Source organism: Pleurodeles waltl, chromosome 4_1 (genome assembly GCF_031143425.1).
Source record: "Pleurodeles waltl isolate 20211129_DDA chromosome 4_1, aPleWal1.hap1.20221129, whole genome shotgun sequence".
In the NCBI taxonomy this organism is placed as follows: Eukaryota; Metazoa; Chordata; class Amphibia; order Caudata; family Salamandridae; genus Pleurodeles; species Pleurodeles waltl.
The window spans coordinates 508,411,762-508,439,062 of record NC_090442.1 but is presented as its reverse complement, the minus strand read 5'-3'; the positions used below and the strand labels follow the sequence as shown (position 1 = coordinate 508,439,062).

The following is a 27,301-nucleotide window of genomic DNA, read 5'->3' as shown; positions in this document are numbered from 1 at the left end:
AAAAATTGTTAAAATGGAGTATGTCCCAGTAAAATGCCAAAAATTGTGTTGAAAATGTGTTATTCTGATTCACGTCTGCCTGTTCCCGAAAGCTGGGAAGATGGTGATTTTAGCACTACAAACCCTTTGTTGATGGCATTTTCAGGGACAAAACCACAACCCTTCTTCTTAATAAAAAGTGTCTTTGTTAACCCCAGACCTAATAAGGGACTCAGTTCTTAAAGAAAGTCACAAAAGTGCACAGATGGTATATGTCTTTGAATTTGTGGCTTTGATGAATTCACAAGAATTACAGAAGTAGAGCAGGAAATCGTACTCATAGAAAATATTTGTGAACTGTATTTTAGCACGGACAAATGTGCATGTGTAGATTTGCTCAAGTGAAAACCGATTGAGGGTTTACAAGTTCACTTTCCCTCCAACCACTTTTTTCTCAACCCTTGAAGAACTTCTACTTCTGCCATTGTCAGTAGTAAATTTCCAACATTTTTCATTATGGGAAAAGATTAGAAAAGAGCTGGTGAAAATCCATAAAACATGCAAGTTAGTAGGTTTGCAGACTTAAAGGCATTCCATCCCTGAAACTATTGCTTAATGCTTCCTGCAGTCCCAGTATATAGATCCGTGGAAAGGTGGTAAAATACGGAAATTGCTATAGTAGGGATTGAAATTGCAAGTATTCAAGCCCTACTATAGTAGTAGCCCTGGCATAATCAGAGAGACTATTATCAGAGCTCTTACTTAATGAGATTGCTGCCGTAATTTGTCGCCACACTACATGGCACCAAAGGGACAAGTAGATTTTTTTTACAGGACAAGTAGATTTAAGAAACAACCGGTCAAGTAGTTATTTTATTAAGTTCCACACCCCTGCACTAAGAAGCCATCAGAGGGGAGGAAAACAATGTAACAGCAGTCAAAGAGCAGTTTGGTAAAGTGGAACGCCAAGTCTCTGGAATGGAGCTAGCAGAGGATTCAATGAGGAAAATAGTTCAGTGTACAGATGTAGGCATGAAGAATATGAGCCTGGAACTAGGAGAGGTATCATAGGCAAAGTGTGGTGGAACAGCAAAGAAGAGGTCGTAGACTATATGAGTCGAGAAGCAACCTAGGACCGGTTTCGCCCTACATAGGGCTCATCAGCCAGGCATAACATGGTTCCAGTGGCACAGGGAGGCTGGGACCCAAGTCTGGGCATACCCTGCGCACTTAGGACGGTAAATGCAAAAAGCAAAAGGTGATAGATGGAACGCTTGAATTAATCTCAACCACTGGCAATCACTCAGGCTACATCCTAATCCAACTGGCTGAAGAGCCCTAACCAGTGCGAAACCAGTCCTATGTTGCTTGTGTTCGGGGTCAAGAATAACATGGTCTGGCAGTTCAGGATGGGTTGTTCCTGTAAGGAGTAGGGTCAAGAGTGTTTTGCATATGGCTGGGTCCAAACTGAGGTGGTATGGTGGGCAAATAAACAATGGTATCAGATGTGGTCCAGTGCGATTGCCAGAGGCTTAGATAAATTAAAGTGTTCCATCCATCACCTTGTTGTTTTTGTGTTTGCTGCCATATGTGCGCTGGGTATGCCCAGGTGTGGGTCCTAGGCTCACTGTGCCACTGTGACCAATCTATACCTGGTTGAGGAGCCCTAACTAGGGTGAAACCAGTCCTATGTTGCTTGTGTCCTGGATCAAGCAGAACCTAGCTTGTCAGTTCGGGCTGGACTGTTTCCATGAGGAGCAGGGTCAAGACTGTTTTGCATTTGACTGGGTCCAAACTGAGGTGGCACGGTGAGCAACAAAATATGGATTGGGATGCAGCCCAGAGTGAATGCCAATGGCTGAGATTAATTTAAGCATTTTTTAAATTTATTTTTTAGTTGAAAAGGTTGCATCAGTTTTTGCAGGCTCAAATGATGGTATAATATTCTGTAGCTCCTCTTCAGACATCCGTTTCCAATTCCTAAATTCAACAGAAGAAAGGATTGATTTAGAAATCCTTCAGTGCTTAGGGAAATGGCAGGTAAAGTGTATTTCTAAACTGACGGTCAATGGAACAAGGTAGCAGGAGGTGGGAGTATCTGAGCAAGTTCTGTCAAGCAAGTGGCCCCGTACAAGAGTAGGAAAGGAAGGGTCTGGTTAGTATAAAAAAAGAGGAAAAAAAAACAATTTTGATGTCAAAGAGGAGGAGGGTAGTCAGGTCGCCCAAAAGATCAGTGAAGTGATTTCATCCCTTTTTTGTCTTCTGGCCCTCATTTCTCGTTGCCTTTCCCATTTACTCCTTTCCTGCCCCGTCTCCTACCGGGGTATCCTATTTACAGAAGTAGCCAAAGTTTGGCTGCAAGATATAATATAAGGGTGTGATATATATATATAGATAGATATCGACACACAAACACACACACACACACAATAAGGCTGTTTTTCTGCTGCAAAATGGACAATTACTGGTAGTTAGAAGCCTCCTGTTAGGACTGTTATTATTGGTTCTTTTGTTCACCATAATAAAGAATATTGAAACCTTAAATGTTTTGATAAAATTACTTTAGCTTGTGAACTTTATATTTAGTTGTAATGTATTGTGTTAAAATAACAGTAGCAAACATGTCAGAGTGCCCAGTGTTTCGGGTGGAAACAAATGTATCACTGTTAACTTAAAAACAAAGGGAAGAAGATTTTTGAATACTAATTGATAGCTCTAGGTGAAGGAAAATCTTTGCCTTGAAGAAAACAGTATGTAGTGCTACACAATTTTGGGGGTAGAGGGATGCAACAACTATGAAAATATCCCACAGGTACCTCTAAAAAGGGGTGACGCAGACCCACATGATGTTTACGAACTGATTATTTCGATATTTGAAATACGCTTTGGACGTGGTGCAAGAGAAACACAAGTTTTATGCAACAGTGCAAACAAACAAGTACAAGTGGGTGTTTTTGTCACTGAACCTAGGAACAATGCAGTTTGAATAACTGATGGATTCTCTTATTAAGCATTAATTATTTTCCTGTACCAATAATCCCAATTTGCAGGTAAACTTAATGAAGAAGAATCCTAGTTTGACAGAAGCTACAAGTATTGTTCAGAGTATGCAACAGAGGTGTATGTAAACAAAATGTGTGTGACGGGGGGAGTCACTGTAAAAGAAGTGAAATTGACAGATGATGACATTTCTAAGAAGGAGAATTCTATATCAGAAAGGTAAATGTAAAGTGAGATACTTTAAAACTGGTCACTTAGGATAAATATCGAATAATGTCTTTTTGGTTAGTAAGGTACTCACTGCATAGAAATTGAATAAAGAGAGGACATATGCCAAAGTATTTAGGATTATCAGAGCTTAGATGGTAAAAGGGAAACATAATAAGCGCAGAAAAAGTCATAACGTTTGTTTCGAAGGTGAAGAGGATGACAACTGATTATGTCTGAGTGTGAATTAAACTGGATGGGAAAAGGATAAAAGTACTGGAGATTCAGACTTTACGCACACACTGATAGGTGGCAAGGTGTTTGGAAATTTGGTTTGTGCACAGGTGAACTTGAAAAAGCAGATATTAATCCAGGAGGATGTGGCAAAAGCAACATTGATCTGCAACATCAACAATTATTTGCTAGGCATGGTATACCTGGAAGTTATATTTAAGGGATGCAAAATGGTGAGGATGGTATATGGTACCAAGAGGGGTAACACTTTGTTCAGCAAGAGTCTTCAGCCAGAAACTGGGATAACACTGAACCCGAATACCAAGGAGCATTTAATGTTGGCATCAAGGTCTTTAAAGTAAAGTAATTCCATAGACCTTTTACTCAAGGAGCCACTTCAGATTATTTAGGGGATTTACAAATGGTGTTGTGCTTAAAAGGGTGCCAAAGTGGTAGTGCAGAAATGAAGCCAATACTCCACTGTAAGAAAGATCACTTGAGTGAGAGTCTGCAACATGGATGAGGTAGAGGCATCGGAGTAGTTGGTCGCAATATCATAGGTATTTGCACATATAAAGAACTAAGTTAACATAATAAAAATATTTTGGTAAATCACGATCTTCTTCCAAACATTTCAGAGGCCTTCGATATACTAGGACGCAGAAGTGTCTTTAGCGTGATGGACTGGTCATATGCCTACTGTCAGGTGATGCAAGAAGAAGTGACTGTGTTCAGCTCAAATGTAAAATGTGTTGGCTGACACTGGCAATGTAATGTTTTTCCAAAACTACATTCTAGTTTACGTTAGCACTGAGGGAGATAATGCAGACTTGAAAGTCCTAAGAAGACTGAATGAGTCTGATGTCCCTTTAAAGGTGTAAAGATGTCAGAGTATGCTCAGTTGAATATTTGGGCAGCACGTTATACAGAGAGAGTTAAAAACCAAGAGTAAACATATTAGAAAAAGTATCAAATGTGTCCGTACCTTAATCTAAGAATGAGGCACAATCAGTTTCGGATCGTGTAAATTAGAATTGCAGGTCTGTCTGGAGTACTGCGAGTATCTCAAGTCCTCTACAAAGGTTGACAAAGAAAAGGGTTGGTTTTAGTGGACAAGGAATAGCAGGAAACCAGATCCAGGGTTGAAGGATGAAGAGTGGTTTTATTGCTGAATAACAAGAAAGCTGAAGTAATCATGCCTTTAGAACAAGAGCACAAAGAGGAACAAAGGCAAACTATTCAGTGAGAGAAAGTGGGGTGTGGGTGGGCAGGGGGTGTATGCAGCCGAGCAATTCAACATTTCCAATTATTTGTATGGTGGGGTTTACCTTTGGTGGTAAACCCAGACTACAAACCACTGGTGCATGTCCAGAGCGTCATCTGAAAGTTCAGCCCAGGCTACATCAAACATTTCTAGGTAGCTTGAGCGGCTTTACTGAATATGACGTATCCTTCCAGGAATACTTTGTCCATCTTGGAATAATCTGGACGATGGGATGAGGAATTTTGGAGTGTGAGAGAATGATTTCATGTGAGTGGAAGTCAGCTGTTAAGGGGAGTAAAAATAATTCCAGTTATACTGAGAGAAGACCATTTAAGGATGAATATGACCAAAGTGAAGGTACAAAAAATGTGTTATTTGTGGCCCGAAATGGATAGGATGGTGTAGGACTTTGAGAAAGAATACCTTCAGTGCATTCGTTGTAGTGCCAAATATAAAATAACAAATGAAGTGCCTTTCTCGCTGGTTCAAGTGCCAGACATTACTTACAGTAAACTGGGGATGAATAGAATGGGCACCATGGACTTGTCACAAGCTACTGCGCAGTATCCTTTGGTGTTGACAGATTGCTATTCTAAGTAGGTTAATGGTGGACTTATAATGGGATTGTCACTACAGCAACAGTTGCTGACTTCCTGAAAGAATCTGTGAGGGAGGGCTTTCCGCAGACTATTATCACTGAAAAAAAGGTACAAATCGTTTCTGAAGATATGTCACTTTTAAAGAATGTAGCTGTTGAGTAATCATCTTAGAATAGCACTGAATTCTAACCAATCCAATTGAACAATAGGAAAAAGTATATAATGTTCAAGGATTATGTACAAATGGCATTAATGCAAGGAAGGGAACTGAAGTCTGTCCCATAAGACATGCTCTGGGCACACTGGGCTTTGAATGCTATTACAGGTAAATAACAATTTGAGTGCCTGTAGAGAAAGCTGCGAAGTTGAAATATCTCTCTTTTTTTTGGAAAGACATGACGATGGGGGACTGTAAGTAGACCAGGAGGTGAGTAAGAAGGTATGCCATAGGACCAAAAACATAGAACAGGGTATGATGATAAGAGGCGGGTCTGGAAAATGAGTGGTGTTGTGGAAATTGGGTGTGTGTGTGAAGAAACCCAAGTTGGGAAGGAAAAGACAAATGCAGTTCGCATGTCCAAGGAGGGTTGCAGAAGTAAGGAGGAATGTGGAGGTGTTGAAAGACAGAATTTGAATCTTGTCAAGAGCGTTGTAAGCCTTGAACCTAACAGGTGAATTTACACATCGCCAGAAAAGTGAGGGTGAGACAAGGTGAGTCTGAGTAAAGGTGAGGGATAAAAATAAAAAAAACACATTCTGGGTAAAATATTTTGGGTTGAAGTCAACTTCATTCCAGCCTTGAATCAACTACTTTTATCTTATTATTATTACTTCTTTTGCTGTATTTTCCCAAAAGTGTGTAATGTATGCCAACAGTTATACAGTCTTTTTGCACAGAATTCCATTGTGCTTGTACAAATGGGGATGCATTATAATTTATTCAAGTTACCAGGGTGGGTTCCTTACATTGTTGAATACACTGCAGTAAGCAGCTACATACGCACCAATAATGTTATTCAATACGTTTTAGAGGCACCAAGATATGCATGTGGACATTCCAAGTAAATTATGCAATTTATGTCAACTGAAAATGTGCTGCTGGAAGAGTGGGGCCATATCGATGGTGCACTCTTGATACCATTAAATCCTTCACTATTGTCAAGATGTGTGTGGTCCATCATTCACTTGTATAGGAGGTCATCAGGCATCTTGTGCATGTGGTCAAGCTTTACTAGTAATAAAGGGGCAATTAGGCAGCAGCTGAGTGACTTATCTGAATGCAGAAGAGGAGGAGCATGGAAGTAGACTCCTCGATGAGTGACTGCAAGCATACTGGAAAGGCCAACGGTGATAACAGGCTTCCATTTCCAGAAGGAATCTTAGTGCTCCAGTTCACATTTAGCATATGGAGAAAGCATTTCTCTTACCTTCACCAGCAACATTGATGATCCAACATCTGCAGCCATCAGTTTTGACAACCCACACTCTCAAAAGGTGATAGCCAGATGTAGAAATAGCTAAGGCACCTGCCTCCCCAATCGCTCACTCATCTCTTATTCAGCACACAAAGTGGTAGGGTATTGAAATTATGACAAATTTCAAGTAAACACATTAACCACTATATTATTTGCATATTATGTCCAGAGTTAAGTTTGAACTGACAACCTTAAACGTCTAGGAACAATGCACTAGATAAAGGGTTTTATACAAACCTTTGGGTACAACATCTATCAAGTTATTAAAGAATACCAAATGATAGCAAGGTATAATACCATTGACAGAATGAGAAACCAACGCAATGTGCACGGCAACCACATACGTACAAATGTACATCCAACTGTATCAAGGAAAGTGTACTTACTCCTTTAAAGACTGGACAGGAATATAAAAATACGTCAAATATAACAATGATTGTTATTTGTATTGACAATAGTCTAGATAAAAACTAACACTATTAAATACTGCACATGGGAAAATGTATTCATTTTAAACCAAAAAGAAGAACATAAAACATAGATATGATTATCTATTAAAATGCCTCAAAAGTGAGTGTTGGAAACAAACTTAAAGACTGGAAAAATTGAATAAAATATAGGAAGACAGTGAATTCAGCACATGGAGCCATTTACAACTGTCAGTAGCAAGTGCCATCTGAAATAAACAACAGCTACTACAAACAAGTAAAAAGCACTGGCAATGCCAATAAGTTTCTCCTACATGAAATTTTTTAGCTTTGCTAAAAAAAAAATCCATGTTGCACAGCAGCTGATCACGGCATGGTCAATACTGGCTGTGGCATGGCTTTTTTTATTTTTTACTTCAAGCCATGTTGCACAGCAGCTCAACTGTTGTGCAACATGTAAAAAGCTGACAAAGCCAATAGGCCTCACATAGGCAAAACTTATTGGCTTTGCAAATGATTGTTTTCAATTCCAGCTTTGTTTGTACATACCAAACAGACTGATCGATGAAGGCTTGGTGAGGGGGAGGGGGACTGCAGAAAGCAGAGAATAAGAAGAATGAACATTGTTTGCTAGACTGACCTGTGTAATAAATGTTGTTTCTGGGTACACGAGAGTCATTATATTACAAGAGGAGAATAAATCAGTTTATGAAGTCAATAAATTAACAGAGCACAGTGAGAACTAGCGCATGCCATTGCCTGATGTGTAAGATACAGCCTAAAACATTACATTGTTATTAATTTCACATGTTTTGCATTGCAATTTGTCCGCTGCTCTGTGCCTTGGATGAATCACCTAGCTCCTCCCTGAAAAGTTTAAACTGGCACTGATTATATTGTAGCATAGACGACCGCAGGTTTATGCAGTCATGACAGTGGATTAAAACATGCCACGTCATGATGCTCCAGACATGCCCCTTCGTCCGAGAACATGCGTTTTTTTGAGTTCGGCTAGCACAAGCACAGAGCTTTCACTGTGGGTGCAAGGACAAATCACATTACTAGGTTCCAATACTAAATGATCAAACTGAACCTCTGGTGAATTTTAATGTCCAAAGAGCTGCTTCCTCCACCATCCCCATAAAATGTGTTTTCAACCTTCCAGCAATAAGAATGGCGGCTGTTGGGCGCATGCTCTGCCGGTGCAGTGCAGAAGTGGGTTCTAGAAATCTCGCCAACCTCCGAGTCATACAGAGGAGACGTGTGCATAGTGCACACCACCAATGCATGCTGGTGATAAATAAAAAAGAGTACCTGTAGGAGCCTGCAGAGGAAGGACACTGGTCACAGGAAGCAGTACTTGGTCCAGGATACATGGCACAACAACAAAGACGAGGAGGAGGCGCTGACCAGCAAGGAAACAATAGTGACATAGGAACCACGTGAGAGCCAGCCAATGGTAAGTAAAGGTAAAAAAGGATAGGGTTATATGCCCCTTTTAAGTTTTGTTTATTAAATACATTGATTATGCACTGTGCATGCGAAACTAGCAAGGAAAGGACAGTTACATGGAAACCACGTGGGAACCAGCCAATGGTAAGTAAAGGTAAGTAACGGGCGGGTTCTAAGCCCCTTTTAAGATTTTTCATTTTTTTAATACAAGAGATTTGCAAGCTCTGTGCAGAAAAAAACATAAGAAAAGCAATAGACACATTGCATACCAACAGAAAATTTAAGAAAAAAAGTTTCTCATCATACTCAATCATATCTACTATGGTAAGTATTCTACCTCCAAAAGCAGCACCAGCAAAACATGAGAAGCTCATTCTTCTACTGTGATCCCGGCTGTAAATGACTACAACAATAGGGCAAAACAATCTCACAACAGCTGATACCAAAAAACAAATGATGAATGACCTATCTAGAGAAAACACTATGGCAATGTAATATGATGAAAACTGAGTACACTCCGTAAAGGAAGATAAATGCAGTATTGAGTAAATGCTTACCAAGAATTACAAACAAAAGGAGCAAAAAGGGGATTAGAATGACAGACACACTGCACAAATAACATAATATCCAATCCAGGTGTTTAAGCAATGCAGCAGACCAAAAAACAAACTAAGCTGGGAACCTGGCAGGCACCTAACTTTTACCAAATCCCATGCAGCTTAAAGACACTTGGAGCATAAGGAAGGAAACGCAGTAGGATTTCAACAGACATCATTCACCTTCTGCTCTGAGGAGATGTGTGCTGAAAACAGTGTTGGGACCTGCATGATCCTTTAAGGAGGTTACCATGAACGTCCAAGTCTCGAATCACAGGCTATCCCAACCAGTGGAGTAAAGGTTCAGCAAGGAAACTAAAGCAAGCCAGGAGAAGAGAGGGACAAGAAAGTAACACAGCTGGAATAGGCAACAGGTCTGTGAAAGGACAGCTGAGATACTAGAATATGCGAGACCCCAGAAGGAACCTGCAGCCTCAATAACAGGCTGTTAGCCCGATACACATGCTTACATACAAAAAGAAAAAGGGAGCACACTGCCTTGCATTCAAGCGGAAAATAGCCCCAAGGCATCATGGTAAATGCAGTCATTTAAATATAAATAGCAAGAATTTTTCAAAAATGATTCACCCTAAGAAGGTGCAGCAAGTGCTGTATAGCTGTAGAAAGTCTTTCACCTAAGGTAGGTGCAGCGAGTGCCGTATCTCTGGACACGTGTTTCTGGCTTTCGGCCGTCATCAGCAGAGAGCGTATGTAACTGAAGGGGTCGCTTGAAATGCTGCCAAACGTCTTCACAGGTTTTTGTACCACTCAGTAGGCACACAGGTGCATCGCCAGTGCTTGTCAGCAAGGGGCTCACGGGAGCCGTCATTTAGACATCCAAAAAGAAAAAGGGAGCACACTGCCTTGCATTCAAGCGGAAAATAGCCCCAAGGCATCATGGTAAATGCAGTCATTTAAATATAAATAGCAAGAATTTTTCAAAAATGATTCACCCTAAGTGGGTGGAGCAAGTGCTGTATCGCTGTAGAAAGTCTTTCACCTAAGGTAGGTGCAGCGAGTGCCGTATCTCTGGACACGTGATCAGCAGAGAGCGTATGTAACTGAAGGGGTCGCTCATCCATGCTTACATACTCTGCACAATGCAATTGCCAACAGATGTAATTAGGGCAAGGATTAAATGTAATCTTTAAAACAATGGACAGCCAAACGGGCAAGGCAGTAGTCCTGAAGAATCATAAACTTTCACTTCATGGCCTTCTTTTATCTTAAAATGCTCCGAATTGAAGAAGCCTATTGTTTAGGAAACTGTGGTCACCATAATTGGGTGGTGGATGGCAGCAAACTTTCTGAAGCTACATCTTACAGACAGAGAAGTACTGCTGACAGACACCACTCACCCTAGAACAACTTTCAATGGGCTCTTTCCATGGGTAGGTGTCTGCTATCTTCTAAAATAGTTTCAAACGTTGGTAATGGCATGCCAGACCTTTTTCCTAAGAATTCCAACTAGCCACTTATGAGTTCCTGCTTTATCCAACCAAAAGCTTTGTTAAGCAGCAAACCACTTCTCAAACTGAAATGTTAGATGGTTAATGCAACTACTCAGTTGAGACTGGATTACCCTGAAGCATTACTATTGGCCTCTTATTTCCAACGAGACCAAAAGCAGCAGTTACTGGCCCCATCACAATGATGAGATCTGTGAAAACACTGCAGATCTCTTAGCTTTCACCGAAAGATTTCGGCACCTAAAACAAGTCATAATTTTCTGAGTGACAGTCAAGCCCAAAACTAGTATTTACCTGGGGATACTAGGCCGAGAATTGACAATGTACCTGGTAATTTTTCACGTTTAATTGGACCCGTAGGCTCCAACTCGCAATGGTTGGAACCCCCGATACTAGTAACTCTGAGGATGGGAAAAATCTGGCCTTTCTACTCAGCCACTTATAACGAGAACCTAAGTGTCTACCTATGAGTAACAGAAAGAGCTGTAATTTGTCTTCAACTTATTCAAAATGTGTCAGCCAGGCTACTTAATTTACAGAAAAAGTGGAAACATATTTCCCCTACTCCATCAACTTCACAAGTTACAAAAAGCGTATTATTTTTACATCTCTTACAATCATACATGTGGGGATATAGGTAGCTGACACTACTTTTAAGCTGCAAAATTTAAATGGCATTCACATATAATCAATCGATTTTTGCTACATATTTCTCAAATGTAACATCAGGAGATACGTCTTCTTCTGTAGCAGCAGCAGGTCTCTGGTATGCCTTTCCATTTCACCTATGCTCCCAGCCACTGCTGTTCACTTTAAGAAGACAGCTAAATATCTGGTTCTTCACTCTATAGGGCAGCTGTGTGATCAGAGTGCTGTGGGATGTTTTTTTTAGCACCAAGAAGCTTTGGATGTAGTGCACCCTACAAATAACCAATAACATTAATGTTCTTAGTTCTAGAGTTAAATGATACATTTATTTTGCTCTAAAGAGGTTATGGTAGGAAGGTAAAAAGTATATGAGAGATTATGCCTAACACTTTAGAAAACACAATATAAAACAACTGGGCAGCAGGTCCTGGACTCCATAAGCCCCAATGCAAACGATGGGCCAGATGTACAAAGCCCTTTTGCATTTCTTAACGGTCCGAATCAGTATTTCGGGCCATTAAGAAATGCAAAACAGCCTTTTTGATGTACAAAGGCCTTTAGGAAATTGCAAATTGCGATTTCTACCGAGTAGAAATCACAATTTTCGATCCCCACAACAGGAAATCGCAAATAGGGACTACCTATTTGTGATTCCTTTTCTGTTGTACAAAGCATTTCCTAAATGAGATTTGGGCATTCAAGAAATGCAATTACCATCAACTTGAAGTTGATGGAAACCATGTGTAATTTAAAAAAAGCACCACAAAATGTTTTTTTCTTTCTTTTTTTTTATTGCAATAGGGCACACACATGCCCCTTGGACATATGTGTGCTCTACATGTGCACCCACTATTTTTAGGGTGCCCCAAGGGGGGGCTTTTTCCTATTGACATCCTCGGTTTTGCATTTGTAGGAAATCGCTATTTGGGAAATGAAAACCGTCCCACTGACACAAAAACAATGCGATTCTTTATTTACGATTCCTATTAAGCAATCAATATCTCTGTACATAGTATTTTGCATTTCCTAAATAGTGATTTCTATGAAGTCGCTATTTAAGAAATGCCGAACTGCATTTCAGTACATCTGGCCCTATGGGTGCTATATTTCCAACAACCAGTGACCAAACCAAACTGCATTCAGGCACTTTCTCCCTAGTGGCTATTACTATAGTTCACAGTCTAGGATAACTTACAGGTTCTTTACTTCATGGATAGGAACAGGATATGCCTCATCATTACTGGCATGTCGTCAAGGCCCAGCTGGACATTCACCTCAGTCACCATAACTAGGTTTCAGATTGCCGATGAAGCAGACCATACACTTATGTGGATGTGTACCAGTTGCTCTTAAGCTGCAGCACCGTCTGGCTGTCACAAATGCAATGGTGTGTTAGGTTACACAAGCATTGGCAAAGCCTATGGTTTAAGCTTTTTGGCTTTGCTAATTCAGACCTAGTGGGTTTGTCAAATGTTTTTTCTGATACCGTTCAGCATTACAGAAACAAAAACTAAAAATGTTTATTGCAGATGCTGAACAGTATCTGCCAAAAAAAAAAGCAAAGTGTGCAGAGGCATTACAGGTAGGTCATGTCGCTATGGAGTTCCTTGTGTCATCCAGCATGCTCATTACGTGGTAGACATTTTTATTTATTTACCATTCCAAAATAGCAAATGCGTTTACTGGAGGGGTATAGAAATATGCACTAATGAGCATTCTTCCTGGAAAGGAGTGGCCTGTAACCTGCAAGGCCCTCCACAAAAGAATAAAAAGAAAACAAGCATTTGCAATGCAATAGGTCTCGCCTTTGCTTGAGTTAGAGCTACTGGCATTGGAAATTCATACCTGGACTTTTCTTTCCACATAAATTGGTCAACCCTGCCCATAATTTCTTATTTTCCTGCCATATAATTCCAGTGGCCCTGCAGATAACTAAAGCACTTTAATTTACCTTTTTCTTCTATTTGCTGTGGAAAATGAAAATGTTGCCATTTACCAACCTAATTTCAATCTAGCATGCTAATTCCAATAGAATAACACTTTCACGACCCCACCATCAGAGTTGCTGGCTGGCTAACACAATTCCCCCAAAAAGACAAAAGACAGCCACAGAGGAGAAATAAACTAGAAGGGTCACCCAAACACATCAAGTGGTCAAACAGTCATAGTGTAATAAGGATGTTAAGTTGGCCTAAATCATGGTCATTTTTGTAATAAGGAGAGATTATTAAAACATATACAATTATCATATAAACCTTTATCAGAAATAAACTTTTATCCTTAGACTGTAATGTTCAAAACAGCCCCTAGAGGGCACCATAACAAAAATATAATTTGTAAGAAACATGGTCAAGTAACAATATAGTTAGCCCCTACAGGGCATAACCCCCCCCCCAAAAAAAACAAAGGAGAAAGTAATGTATTGTAACCATATACTTAGCCCCTAGGGGGAGTTTTTATTTTGGGGTCCCCACTAACATAGTGTGGGGACCTAGAGAAGATGTAGACAGAAAAAGGGTTTTGAAGGTGGTCCCATTGTTCTAGGACCACCACAGGCTGAGTTATAGGAAAACAAGTTTGATAAGAATAATGCCCTGTGTAGCATTATGTGGCGAGTTCTTGTGCAGAGAATATTATAGTATGTTGACTGCAATGCTATAAAAATAGCATTTGGAAAAAATACGGTCATGTTACCATACATTCAGCCCTTAGAGAGCATAAACACATGAAAAAAAGAATGGGAGAAAGTAATGAAGAATAACCATATATTTAGCCCCTAGGGAAGGGCCCTCCAACCTTTTTGTAGTAAAAGCTACTTATGTTAGTGAAAATCATTTGGAGCTATGAACATTAATACTGCCCATATCAGACAAGTTTACATGTTTGTTTTAAATATAAACATTTAAGTTTTTGTAGGTTGGGCTACAAACAGGAGAGTTACTTCTGGGTAGCTCGAGAGCAACTAGTAGCTGACGAGCTATTCGTCGGAGACCACTGGTATAGTGCATTACACATTTTCAAGACTAGCAGCCCTATTGCAATGACATTAAAAACAAGGTCCATAAAACATAACTTCTCTTAGCTGTAAAAACAAAAGTTCCATCCACGAGAGAGCTTAAAAAGATAATGAATGGTGGAAGGGGTTATTATTTTAGAGCCCCAACTAACATAGTGTGGGGGCCCAGAGATGGTGTAGACAGAAAGAGCACATTGTGGTCAATGTTTTGAAGTTGGTCCCATTGTCCTAGGACCACCACTAGCTGAGTTATGAGCAAAATTGTTTTGAAACAATAATGCCCTGCAAAGCATTATGGTACCAGTTTTCGTTCAGCGAATATTATAGTATGTTGACTGCAATGCTCAGAACATCTCCTAGAGAACACCACAATGAAAACAGCATTTGTTAGACACATGTTCATGTAACTATATAGTTAGCCTCAAGAGGGCATAATCACAAAAAAAGAAAATGGCAGAAAGTAATGCACTGTAACCTTATATTCAGCCCCTAGTGGACGTGATGCATTACACATTTTCAGGGCTGGCAGACCTAATGCAATAATATTACAAATAACGCCCTTAAAACATTCATTGCTCTCAGCTGTAAAGAAAAAGTTCCAGCCATGAGAGCTTAAAATGACACTGACTGGTAGTAGGGGTTATTATTTTGGGGTGCCAACTAACCTAGTGTGGGGACCCATGGATGACCTAGACAGAAAGAGTGTGCCGTGCTGAATGGTTAGATGGTGGCACCATTGTGCTAGGACCACCACAGGCTGAGTTATGGGCAAAAATGTTTTGTAAAGGTAATTCCCTGCAAAGCATTATGGGGTGATTTACCAGAGTGCAGTGAATATTGTAGTATCGGCTCTCCCGCTGTGCCTGGAGAGCCGCCTTCGGTTGGAGGATTTCTGTTTTATGTACAGCATTTCCCAATTTCAAGTGTTTTACAGAGAAAGCCCCAAGAAATCATTCTAATTAAGTAACTTTGAACGATGTCACCAGCACTCAAATACCGCCGATCGCCTTCACACTGTTGTGCCTATTTGCACTGTGAGCGCCATGGCCACCACGCAGCAATTAGGGGAGAGACAAAACAAAACAAAATGTTTGCCCATGTATATCGGCAATTGTGCAATAATCCATGTAACATGGGCAGTCTGCAAAGCCTCAAGGCGGGACAAACGTAAAACATTTATCAATGACATCAAATGATTTTTGAAAGGTAAGCCCAGGAATGAATGAAAGTGATGGGAGTGATTAAAAGCACACAATACTTACAACAGGTCAAAGCGCTTGTGCGCTCGACCTAAAAAGAATTCGAGAAAGAAATGCAGTGTAACCATATATTTAGCCCCTAAAGGGTGTAGTGCATTACACATTTTCAAGGTTATCAGGCCTATTGCAATGATACTATAAACAAGACCCATAAAACATAACTTATCCCAGCTGTAAAACAAAAGTTCCAGCTATGAGAGAGCTTAAAAAGATAATGATTGGTGGTAGAGGTTATTATTTTGAACCCCCCACTAACATAGTGTGGGAGCCCAGAGATGATGTACACAGAAAGGGCACATTGTGGTCAATGTTTTGAAGGTGGTCCCATTGTCCTAGGACCACCATGGGGTGAGTTATGAGCAAAAATGTTTTGTAAAAGTAATGCCCTGCAAAGCATTATAGGGCTAGTTTCCGTGCCACAAATATTTTAGGATGTTGATATGCCTGAAATGCTTTGAACAGCCCCTAGAGGACACCACAATGAAAACAGCATTTGTAAGAAACACAGGGGGTCATTCTGACCCTGGCGGCCGGTGACCGCCAGGGTCACCGACCACGGGAGCACCGCCAACAGGCTGGCGGTGCTCCCAAGGGCATTCTGACCGCGGCGGTTCAGCCGCGGTCAGAAAGGGTAAACCAGCGGTCTCCCGCCGGTTTACCGCTGCCCCATTGAATCCTCCATGGCGGCGGAGCGCGCTCCGCCGCCATGGGGATTCAGACACCCCCTACCGCCATCCTGTTCATGGCGGGAAACCCGCCATGAACAGGATGGCGGTAGGGGGTGCCGCGGGGCCCCTGGGGGCCCCTGCAGTGCCCATGCCAATGGCATGGGCATTGCAGGGGCCCCCGTAAGAGGGCCCCACAAAGTATTTCAGTGTCTGCTTTGCAGACACTGAAATACGCGACGGGTGCAACTGCACCCGTCGCACCCCTGCAACTACGCCGGCTCAATTCTGAGCCGGCGTCCACGTTGCAGGGGCATTTCCGCTGGGCCGGCGGGCGCTCTTTTGGAGAGCGCCCGCCGGCCCAGCGGAAATGTTTGAATGGCCGCCGCTGTCTTTTGACCGCGGTGCGGTCATTTGTCGGCGGTACCTTGGCGGACGGCCTCTGCCGTCCGCCAAGGTCTGAATGACCCCCACAGTCATGTAACCATAGTTAGCCCCTAGAGGGCATAACCACACAAAATAAAAAATGGCATTAAATAATGCAGTGTAACCATATATTTAGCCCCTAGAGGACATAGTGCATTACACATTATCAGAGATAGCAGGGTATATAGCAATGCTATTACAAACCAGGCCCTTAAAACATACGCTATTCCCAGTTGTAATCACAAAAGTTCCACCCATGAGAGTGCTTTAAAAGACACTGAATGGTGGGAGGGGTTAATATTTTGGTGTCCCCACTAACCTAATGCGGGACCCAGATATGATGCAGACAGAAGGGCACCCCATGCTGAGGGTTTTGTAGGTGGTCCAATTATCCTAAGACCACCACAGGCTGAGTTATGAGCAAAAATGTTTTGGAAAAGTAATGCCCCCAAAGCATTATGGGGAAGTTTCCTGAGTGCAGTGAATATTGTAGTATCGGCTCTCCCACTGTGCTGAGAGAGAAGGTTTTGCTTTGAGGATTTCTGTTTTACTTAAAGTGTTTTAAGGGGAGAGTTACAAGAAACGCTTCTGATTAGGTAATTGTGAACAATGTGACCAGCGCTCCAATACCGCAGATCGAGTTCACACTGTTGTGCCTGTTTGTGCTGTGGGCGTCATGGCCGCCAGGCAGCACGAAGGTGAGAGGCGAAAAAAAAAAAAAAAAAAAATTCACCCAAGCTGAAGTATTGCCGCAATTGTCCAATAATCAATGTAGCATGTCAAGGCACTTGCGGGCTCAACCTAAAAATAAGAAGAATCAGGGAAGTAAAGGTGGAGCAGATAGATGGGTGATGCAGAGTGAGCTGGGCAGAAGAAGAAGCAATTGAGGATCTGGGTGGTGGTAAAAAACTAAAAGCAAATACCTCAAGCATCCTATGAGCTAGGAATGAGGGTGCAACACAGAAAGTGGGGGAGTTAGGGCATGGAGAAGCAGAAGAAACAACAGACAAGCTAATGGGGTGGGCAACATTAAATCCGGGCGGTGCTGAACTCAACGGAGAAGAATCACATGAAGAAGACAGCTAGAAAGCATGCCTACTCTCATGAAGTGCTACTAAATGGAAAAAGAAAAATGTTCCTCCCCAAAGTAAGCTGTGGAAGGATACATGTCACCCCATTAAATAAGGAGGAAGCAATTAAAATTGACAAGAAAACAAATCAATGGGGTGAACCACAGTCCACCAAAGTACTGCCATTGACCACACTCAGTCTTTGACACTGACAAAAAAAGCATTCTGCAGGTGAGATCTAATAATGGAAACCAGCATTGGCTACAGATGTATGCAGGCATAACAGAATAGTGAGAAAATGGAGAAACATTAAGCAAATCCACATCTGCGTAATTGCCTGTGATACCACAGGAAGCAACTGCACTGCCAAAGTGCTGTTTCCCACTAAAGAGCCAACAAAGTCCTGTGCCCGAAAGCACATTGGTTATGGGGTGAGAGCACTTTGCGATAGTGTTAAACCATTCACAGTCAACAGGCATGAAGATTGTGCGCATAATGAAGGCTGTTGCTGTAGAAGCCTTTGTCACTGTTAATCTGTATCATAAATACAAAATATCATGAGAACAGCTATGTCCTCTACTAAACAGAACAGGATGCTAGCAGCCTAAGGTCAGTAACAATAGGAAAGTTATCTAGAATACACAACCTAATCGTTGAGTTATAGCCTAGGATAAATCAACAATTGTTGTATTAAATCAACTCCATGAACGTTAAATCAGTAAAGTCTGCAGATGCTACACAATCCAACATGCAACTACAGAAAGAGACAAATAACAGGAATAGCCTGGGCAGGGCTTGCAACAAAGGGTCCAGTTGTAAGATCTATCTAGTTGATGAAGTATTACCAAAGCACTGGATTTCCACAAAGCACAGGAATTGTTTGCTCATTTGCACTATTTCAACACTACTCTCAGTAACGTAGTGTAGTGCTTTTTCCCTCTCCATCTTTCGCTTACACCCTCTATTGCTAAGCACAACTGTTCCCTTCATAATTCCTGCATCTACTTTATGATGTTATCTCCTCACAGATTTTTCTATTAAATCTCAAGCTCACCACCAGTCAACATTGAAAGACTGAAGGTTATTTTTTTCACACTTTATTGTCAATATATTATTCAAATACCATCATTGCTTACCCCAGTTTACTATTCTAAAATTAAATGTATTTGAAAGGAAAGAAATATTGTGGAACTTGGCTGTATAATTATTGTCTTTCCACAAATAAAAATGATTTTTGTTTTGTCAGAAACGGTAAAGACAAAGGGGATGAATAATATACACCATTTACCAGTGAAGATGTTGTTATATATATATATATATATACAAATTCTAAACAACTAATAAACCATAAAAAAATAAAAACTTACCTTACAATTTGTTGTTCAGGCAATCGTTACTCAGCCAAAATCGTTGTTTAGACAGTAGTCGTTCAGTACTTCATTGAAGAGACTTTTTAGTTGTTTAGCAGTAGTGGTTTAGGCTATTGTTGTTTAGGACCTAGTTGTTCCATCACATATTCATGAAAAAGGTGGGTATGTCCTCTAAAATGAGATTGGCCGAAGATGGGTATCTAGGAATCCCTTCCCAATTGCATGGCCTATGGAATTAAGGGCAACTTAAAATATTTAAACTTAAGTCCTGTGCTTCCGGACCAATATGTGGGTACCTCCCAGAGTTTTCTGTTGTTGCATCCAAACATGACACACCACAACCAATGCACAGACCTAAAACAAACCAGACCTACTGCCTTTACCGATGCATGTTAGCTGTATCAAATACACAAATTACAATGATTATGTTGTAAATAATTAGAATAGAAACTGTTCCTGTTCTGAGAGTATGAGACTGAATTCATCAGAACTAATGTCTGTGAAGCCGGCCTTCTGAATATCTCAGATACTCATGTTCACCCTTTCACCTTACTTTCTTCTTCTGTAGTCGCTCCATTAGCCGTTCTAGCTCTTTCTTCTCCTCACATCTTTCTGAAATTCTCAATCTGCTTGTCACACTCCCCCACAATTGTCACATAATCGACCATACTCTGTGAATTCTGCAAGGATTGGATGCAATGCTTTAAATGGAAATATAGGCGTGCAGGTACTAGTTTACCATTGTGGTTCGCTCCTGAGACCTGCTGGGACTTTCCTATTAAATGTACTGCAGCAGTGCTAATAAGGGCAGGTACTCCTTTGAAATTGAAGAAATGCAGGTACTTATTACTAGACAGTACCTGCTCATCCCATTTAAAGCACTGATTGGATGTGCATGTAGTCAGTACTTAACGCCCACTCTCAGGCACTGAGAAACTCGCACTTCCTTGTGCCTCAATATTGCACCTTCATAAACATCCACTCACAGCCGAATACACTAAAACACCTGGAGATGACTCAGTTTAAAGTACACACTATCCAACAGTAACAAACTGCATGCAAAAACTACATTAACACAGGATCTTGAAAAAAAGGCAAAACTCTTGGATTATACAAGATAAAATAAAGCATGATATGTAAACTAGAGGTGGGAGAGCCACTCAACACTCATGCCAGGCTTGAGCCTGAAGCCTTGCTCTGACTCTGCTCAAGCTCTTGTTGGACCCTCAAGGCCATAAGGTGTCAAGATTTTATGTGGCTGCAAATCTCCCTCTACTCCTATGTGGTGTTATGGCGAGAGCTGCTGACTTTGGAACTGGTGAATCAGGTTCGAGTCTCAGCCGAAATCTAACACCCATAAGATATAACAGGGTATGTATCAAGCATATCTGTGAAGTGTACTTTGTTTAAGTTTGGCAAATAAATCAGCGGCACAGGGGCGGCTGGGTGCAGGGTACAAACACAGCGTCAGGCTCCCAATGCTTTTCAATAGGGGTACCCCGGGGGCAAAAGGGGTTGGTTCTGGAAAACCAAAGGCTGGACAAGGAGGGCCGCCTGCTGAACGTTGCTGGACTGTTGGTCAGATTCCCCAAGGCCAGGGGGATGCAGGTGCAGGGGTGCCTTTGGGCATCTGGTATCTTTGTGAGGATCTCTCTCCAATTAGGGGGGTCTTCCAGATTTAGGCTGTAGGCATTGTTGAGTTGGCCAGGAGGGGTCAACCCAGGGTGGACACAAGGTTAGAATCGCCTGGGGACCTGCTCTGAATCGGTGGATCACCTAGACTCAGGCCGTGTGCTTCTGGTGCAGAGTGAGCAGGATTCACGGATCAGGGACAGTTCTGGAGTCCTTCTTGGAGTTTCTTGTGGACAGGGCAGCTGTACTTGGGAAATCTTGGTCCTCTGGTGGGCAGGTAGTCCTGTGCGATTATGTAGAGGTTGCTGGTCCTGCAGGATGTGTCGCCTTTTTGTAGCAGGGCTTCTGAAGCTGCAGACAGGCCAGTAGGGCTGGGGCTAAGTCAGTTGTTGTCTGGAGTCTTCTCTGCTGGGGTCAGCTTAGCAGTCCTTCTTCTTGCTTCTTCCTTCTTTTCTTCTTGAGGTCGTGAGGAATCTGATGAGCTAGGTTCAGGGGTGCACTTAAATCCTAGATTAAGGGGCATTACAAGAGTCAGTGGGCAGTAGCCAATGGCTATGAGGGTTGCTACACCCTTCCTGTGCCCACTCCCTTTGGGGACAGTGGCACATTCCTAAACCTATTAGTCCCGGTCCTCCAAAACAAGATGGAGGATTCTGCAGGGAGGGAGTCACTTCAGCTCTGACCACCCAAGGGGTGGTCCTAGCCGGAGGGGTCACTCTTCCCTGTTTTACCTAATTTTCCCACAGGACTTGCCGCCAAATGTGAGGCTTCGTCGGGGGACATCTCCACTAGCTGGAGTGCCCTGGGGCACTGTAAGAGGAGGCATGAGCCTTTGAGGCTCACCGCCAAGTGTTACAGTTCCTGCACAGGGAAGAGTGAAGCACCTCCACCCAGAGCAGGCTTTGTTTCTCGAAGTCACAAAGGCCCTCACCCCATGCGGTCAGAAACGTGTTTTTTAGTGGCAGGCTGGCACCGACTGGTCAACTTTACACTAAAGGGTTGGTTACAATACAACAGGCATCTCTAGGATGCCCTCTGGGTGCATTGTACAATAAATCCAACACTGGTATCAGTGTGGGTTTATTGTGCTGAGAAGATTGATACCTAACTTCTCAGCCTTCAGTGAAGCCGTCATGAAGCTGTGGATGTTGTAATGACAAACTCCCAGCCCATGTACTTCATATGGCCACACTGCACTTGTCTAACAATGTCTAACAATGGACTTAGATGCTGAAGGGGCGTTTTTTTTCATGCAGCTATGCCCTCACCTGTGGTATAGTGCAACCTGGCTTAGGGCGGTAAGGCCTGCTAGAGGGGTGACTTACCTACGCCACAGGCAGTGGTTAGTGGGCATGGCACCCTGAGACGGACGCTATGTCGACTTTACCTTTTTGTCCCCACCAGCACACACAATCTGCAATGGCAGCGTGCATGTGCTTAGTGAGGGGTCCTTTAGGGTGGCACAATACATGCTGCAGCCCTTAGGGACACTCCTTGGTCACAGGGCCCTTGGTACCACTGGTACCTTTTACAAGGAACTTAGTTGTGTGCCAGGGGTGTGGCAAATGTGGGAACAATGGTACAGTTTAGGGAAAGAATATTGGGTCTGGGGCCTGGTTAGCAGGATCCCAGCACACTCTCAGTCAAGTCAGCATCAATATCAGGCAAAACGTGGGGGGTAACCATGCCAAAAGGGGCACTTTTCTACATGCAGTACAAAACTATGTGATGTATGTTGCATCATTTAAATAGCAAATATTTTCAGGTCTCGGCTCGTACACAGGCTCTAAGACCCAAGTCAGGCCAGCCCTGCCAAGTATCACACATCTGTCGCTACAGAAACACATATTAATGTAATTACTGCATCCCCACAAGGTTCAACATTTGTCATGGCCTTAGAAGTGCAGTGAATCCTAGTTTGTTTTAATGGGATAACAGGAGTTAGCTTAGCCTCTGGCTTGCAGACTCGTGCCTCCGTCACTTAGTGACTTTTAACCTACTTAGCTTGCTCTGTCTTAGCCCATTTAATTATTTAATTCTTCTAAGATGGCTGCCTTGTTTATAGTTAGGCCACTTGTTATGCTTTGCATTATCAGTGTCACCGCGTTAAGGCGTCAAGATTAAGCAACAAAGACAAACAAACAGTAGGTGTTCACACTTGGGGATTTTCCCTCTCTATACTTTCGAAGGATTGTTTATATTAATTTCCGTCCCAAGCATGTCTGTTATCTATTGTTTGGGAACACACCTACGTCAGGAGTCCTTGTAGATCTGTATAAATACATCGCACTTTAGACAGATAATTAGATGGATTCCAGCCAGAGGGCATCGCCACCATCGCTAATATCGATGCTGCACGTCGTCTTGATGCTGGCCCAGCCTTCGTGTCCCTGCGGAGTCTGAGATAGAGACCTCATTCCAAGGTAACAAGGGTTGGGGGCTCCTCTCATGGACATGGCATTGGCAGATTAGGTTTAGCAAACCCAGCTCTCCTTTAGGTAGGAGGTTAGGCCTCTCACATTAGGGTATTAGGGAATATTACATTTTGTATGTCTTTTCTATGCATTGCAAGATGGTGGGGGTCTTTGTACTTATGACTCTCGTCTTCACAATTCTGTTTCTTGCATTATTCATTACCCTAATCATTGCAGCCCATGCAACTTATCAAAAATTGCAGTTATGTTAAATAAAAACTATTGAAACTTTACTGCATCTCTGTCATTGCCTGTGTTTGTATGAGACATGATATATCTGTGAGAAAGGGGTCATCTCCGTTTAACCATGACACTCCCTGAGATGTCTTATTCTTGAGTCCATGCGTAAAGGCTGCCACAAATCACCTTTTACTATTGTGTTTCTGGTGAGGTGCTGCTAGTGAGCCGGTAAGGTTGGGACAACAGTTGCGACTTGTTGTAGGATAGGCATAGTCACCTACAAACAAAATTACTGTCATCCTTTAACCAGCAGTCTTGCCTAGAGCAAGAGTCCAAACTACGACAGCAGTCCAGCTGAAAGTATGCTGTACATTGGAAGGAAAACAAAGCTAGCACTTGTTGGTACTTCTTTATTGATCTGACTACTGTGACCATTGCTGTAGCTTTAAAAGTGGGGTCAAACTTCCAGCCTGCTTGTACTTGCAGTATAGTCTTTCGCATTTCTTTGGAGATAGGGTGTTTAGACTGACTGCACACATATCTTCCCGAAGTTTCATATGCATTGTAGTGTGCACGACAAGTAGTGCCCCCTCCCGCATGCACTACTTTTCACTTGTGGTCAGAGCGATTCCATGTTTGTACAGTACAAATTGTATGGAAAGTGCCTTCTGGTGTATCAGGCTTCATACTTTCATGGCTGTCAGGTGCCTCTTACCGGACTTAAGGTCACATATGTTGAGCAAGCCGACGAAGGTGTGGGGTTTTCAAGCAATTACTTTTTCAAAGTGATTGTGGGTTTTCTTTCCAGAGACAGCAGGCATAGCACTGAAGTGTGGTCTTCTTCCAGGCCCAGAGGGAGGAGTAAGCTGCAGGAACATGTAGGAGGAAGGGTGATTAAACCCTTTTATAAAAAGTTTTATTGCCCCTGCGGAACCCCTCCCTATTTACTATCACTAGCCGGCAGAGATTGGTGACATTTCCATATGTCAGTCTCTCTCTGATCACTTCTGGGCTTCTGATTCAGCTGTCTGTAATGGAAGACCCCGGAGACACATTGGTGATCTTTGTTGTTTATTTGTATATTCAAACCCACAACCAGGAACGTCTAGCATCTGTGACGCAATTCGATCAACTGATAAAACGTTGCCACCGACCCCGCAGATACCACTCGATTCCCAAACACGGAATGCAACTTAAACACTAACACGGCTTACATATATTCCTCATGCATGGCAGGGCTCAAAAAGTCACAAAAAAGGTTATTAGACCTGCAAGTCAAGTAACTTTCATAATCTACTCTACCTAATTGTAATGTACTAGACCCGTAAACGGGTCTCAAATTGTGTGATCCTAGGCAAATAAGTTTACAGAGTTTCCTTTTTTCTTAATTCTCACATATAATTGCACCTTCAAATATGTAAGCTCAGCATTTCTGCAGTACAAAAAAACCTCTTTTGTTTGATTAAGTAGACTAAAGTTTGCTGCATGCATCACAAGAATCTAGCCCACATACCCATGAGGTCCAGCCCACATAACCTAGGACTTCTTTTAGTTTACTAACAACATTGCCATCAGCTTGTTTAAACACTCAATTTTAATAAATATATTACTAAACCATAATGTGTTAACATATTGTCATCTACACACAGTAACTTTCCAAGAAATGTCCAAAAACCTCTCCACTAACTTGCAGCTTTACTGATAAAACTATAAAGTGCATTAACAATGTGTGAAAATTGGGTTTCAGAAAACATATCCTTTGCACATCAACATGTAAAGTGTTCTGATTTGCTTTTATCCTTTTAAAATGTTTTTTTCATCACACAGAAATGTAAAAAAGGGCTTTCACAACTACTGAACTACATTTTGAAATGTTTGCACAGTTGACTTAGTCATTTAAATGTTGTGTGTTAGGAAATAACTGACACCCTATATCCTTTTATTTTACAATCTAGGCAGCAGGTCACACAGTTCACCTTCCAAAGCCCAGGTACTCTGCAGTCAGAAGGAAAATTAATTGTAAGAAAAACTGACTTTTGACCTCTGTCTGTGAACACAGAGCAAATGTGACATAAGAACAAGATTTAAAGGCATCTTTTATTGCCCCTCCACTTTTCAACTAAACAGAACACCTGTTCAGTGTCAACTGAGCCCTGCACAGAATTGTCAGGAAGATGAGAATGCTCCATATTACACCATTTCCCTCCAAATCCTAAAATACTAATAAAACTTAAAACCCATATCATATTAATGAGCAGGACACACCACCTATGTAGTGTCCCTATATTAATATACAATAACAACTGTGTGCATTCTAGTCACTTTTGGAACAACACATAATCATTAAATCTTCTAGGAGGTTTTCTTTTGCGACACCCCACTTCTCTCGAGACCGTGGTACTGACAGCAACACTCACGCCACCCACCCTCTGCTGGACACATTGTCTCATTCCCTGAAGAAAATATTATTGAAGAAGAAGGAATAAATAGCAGATTACTCTTGTGAGTTCTGCAACTAATTAGACGAATCACGTCGGTCTAATTCCTGCTAATTCCTTCTCAGACAGCTTCCTTAAAGAGGTTGCCTGCATTCAGAAAGGCGGACCAGACCCCTCTTGTTCCACCACCCTTTGTCACCCAGGAGAGCTGATCCTTTGCACACTCTAGTAACCTTCGCTCACTCTAGTAAAATTTTGACAAACCCTTCTTTACTCTTCTCTGGTTCTTTATCAACATCCAGTCACCTATATGAAGGTCCATGTTCTTGAAAATCTTACCTGCGACCACCCTTTCTTTCATGGCATTTTGTTTCCACAACACACGGGCATCCACCATTTCCTCATCCTTCCACATACTCTTGCACCACAACCACTCAGGAAACATTGTATGCACCTTTCTTCCTCTCAAAAACATAAAAAGAGGAATACCATAGGAGCTATGTGGTAACTCCAGATCTTATTGTTAATAAATTCCTGCACACTTTTCCCTGATGACAGTGGTGTTTGAATTCTTTCTTTCACGAATCATTTCACCCTTTCCACCAAACCATTCAATGTTGGAGAGTACAAAGCAACTTTCACATGGCGAACATCATTAGCTTCATAAAATTAGCGCATCTCAAGAGACAAGAAGTGTGTCCCAATGTCTGTTACAATTGATTTACGTGAACCCTCAATCATAAACACTTGCTCCAAAATTTGATGAAATTTCTATTATCTGGAGCATCAGAAAACATGTGATACAATCATCGGGAATTATTAGCAAAATCAAATATTTGATGTGCTAGGTAGAACCTCATACAGTCCTGAGAAATCCATTCCAAGCTTGTCCCATGGTCTTTCCGATAAAGGAACAGGATGGAGCGTTGTGTCCCATTACTTTCCAACTTTTGTTAGACATTGTAGGAAGTTGGCTCTGTATGCACTATTTCAAAGTAAGGAATAGTATGCACAGAGTCCAAGGGTTCCCCTTAGAGGTAAGATAGTGGCAAAAAGAGATAATACTAATGCTCTATTTTGTGGTAGTGTGGCCGAGCAGTAGGCTTATCAAAGGAGTAGTGTTAAGCGTTTGTTGTACACACACAGGCAATAAATGAGGAACACACACTTAGAGACAATTCCAGGCCAATAGGTTTTTGTATAGAAAAATATATTTTCTTAGTTTATTTTAAGAACCACAGGTTCAAATTTTACATGTAATACTTTAAATGAAAGGTATAGCAGGTAGGTACTTTAGGAACTTTGAATAATCAAAATAGCATATACACTTTTCACATAAATCACATATAGCTATTTTAAAACTAGACACAGTGCAATTTTCACAGTTCCTGGGGGGAGTAAGAGTTAGTTAGTTCTTGCA

At 41.7% G+C, this 27,301-nt stretch overlaps 1 protein-coding gene across 2 annotated transcripts in view; it reads right to left on the bottom strand.

The window, feature by feature from the left end:
- Positions 1-27,301, bottom strand: part of LOC138287875 (POC1 centriolar protein homolog B-like) — a 1,054,814-nt gene that overhangs the window by 1,015,361 nt on the left and 12,152 nt on the right. Inside the window, exon 2 of one of the 2 annotated variants that reach the window (XM_069228820.1) lies at positions 8,501-8,591. The exons of the other annotated variant lie outside the window; for it this stretch is intronic. The gene's annotated coding sequence lies outside the window, so the exon portion shown is untranslated. The remainder of the gene's footprint in view (positions 1-8,500; positions 8,592-27,301) is intronic. 2 annotated transcript variants of the gene reach the window in all.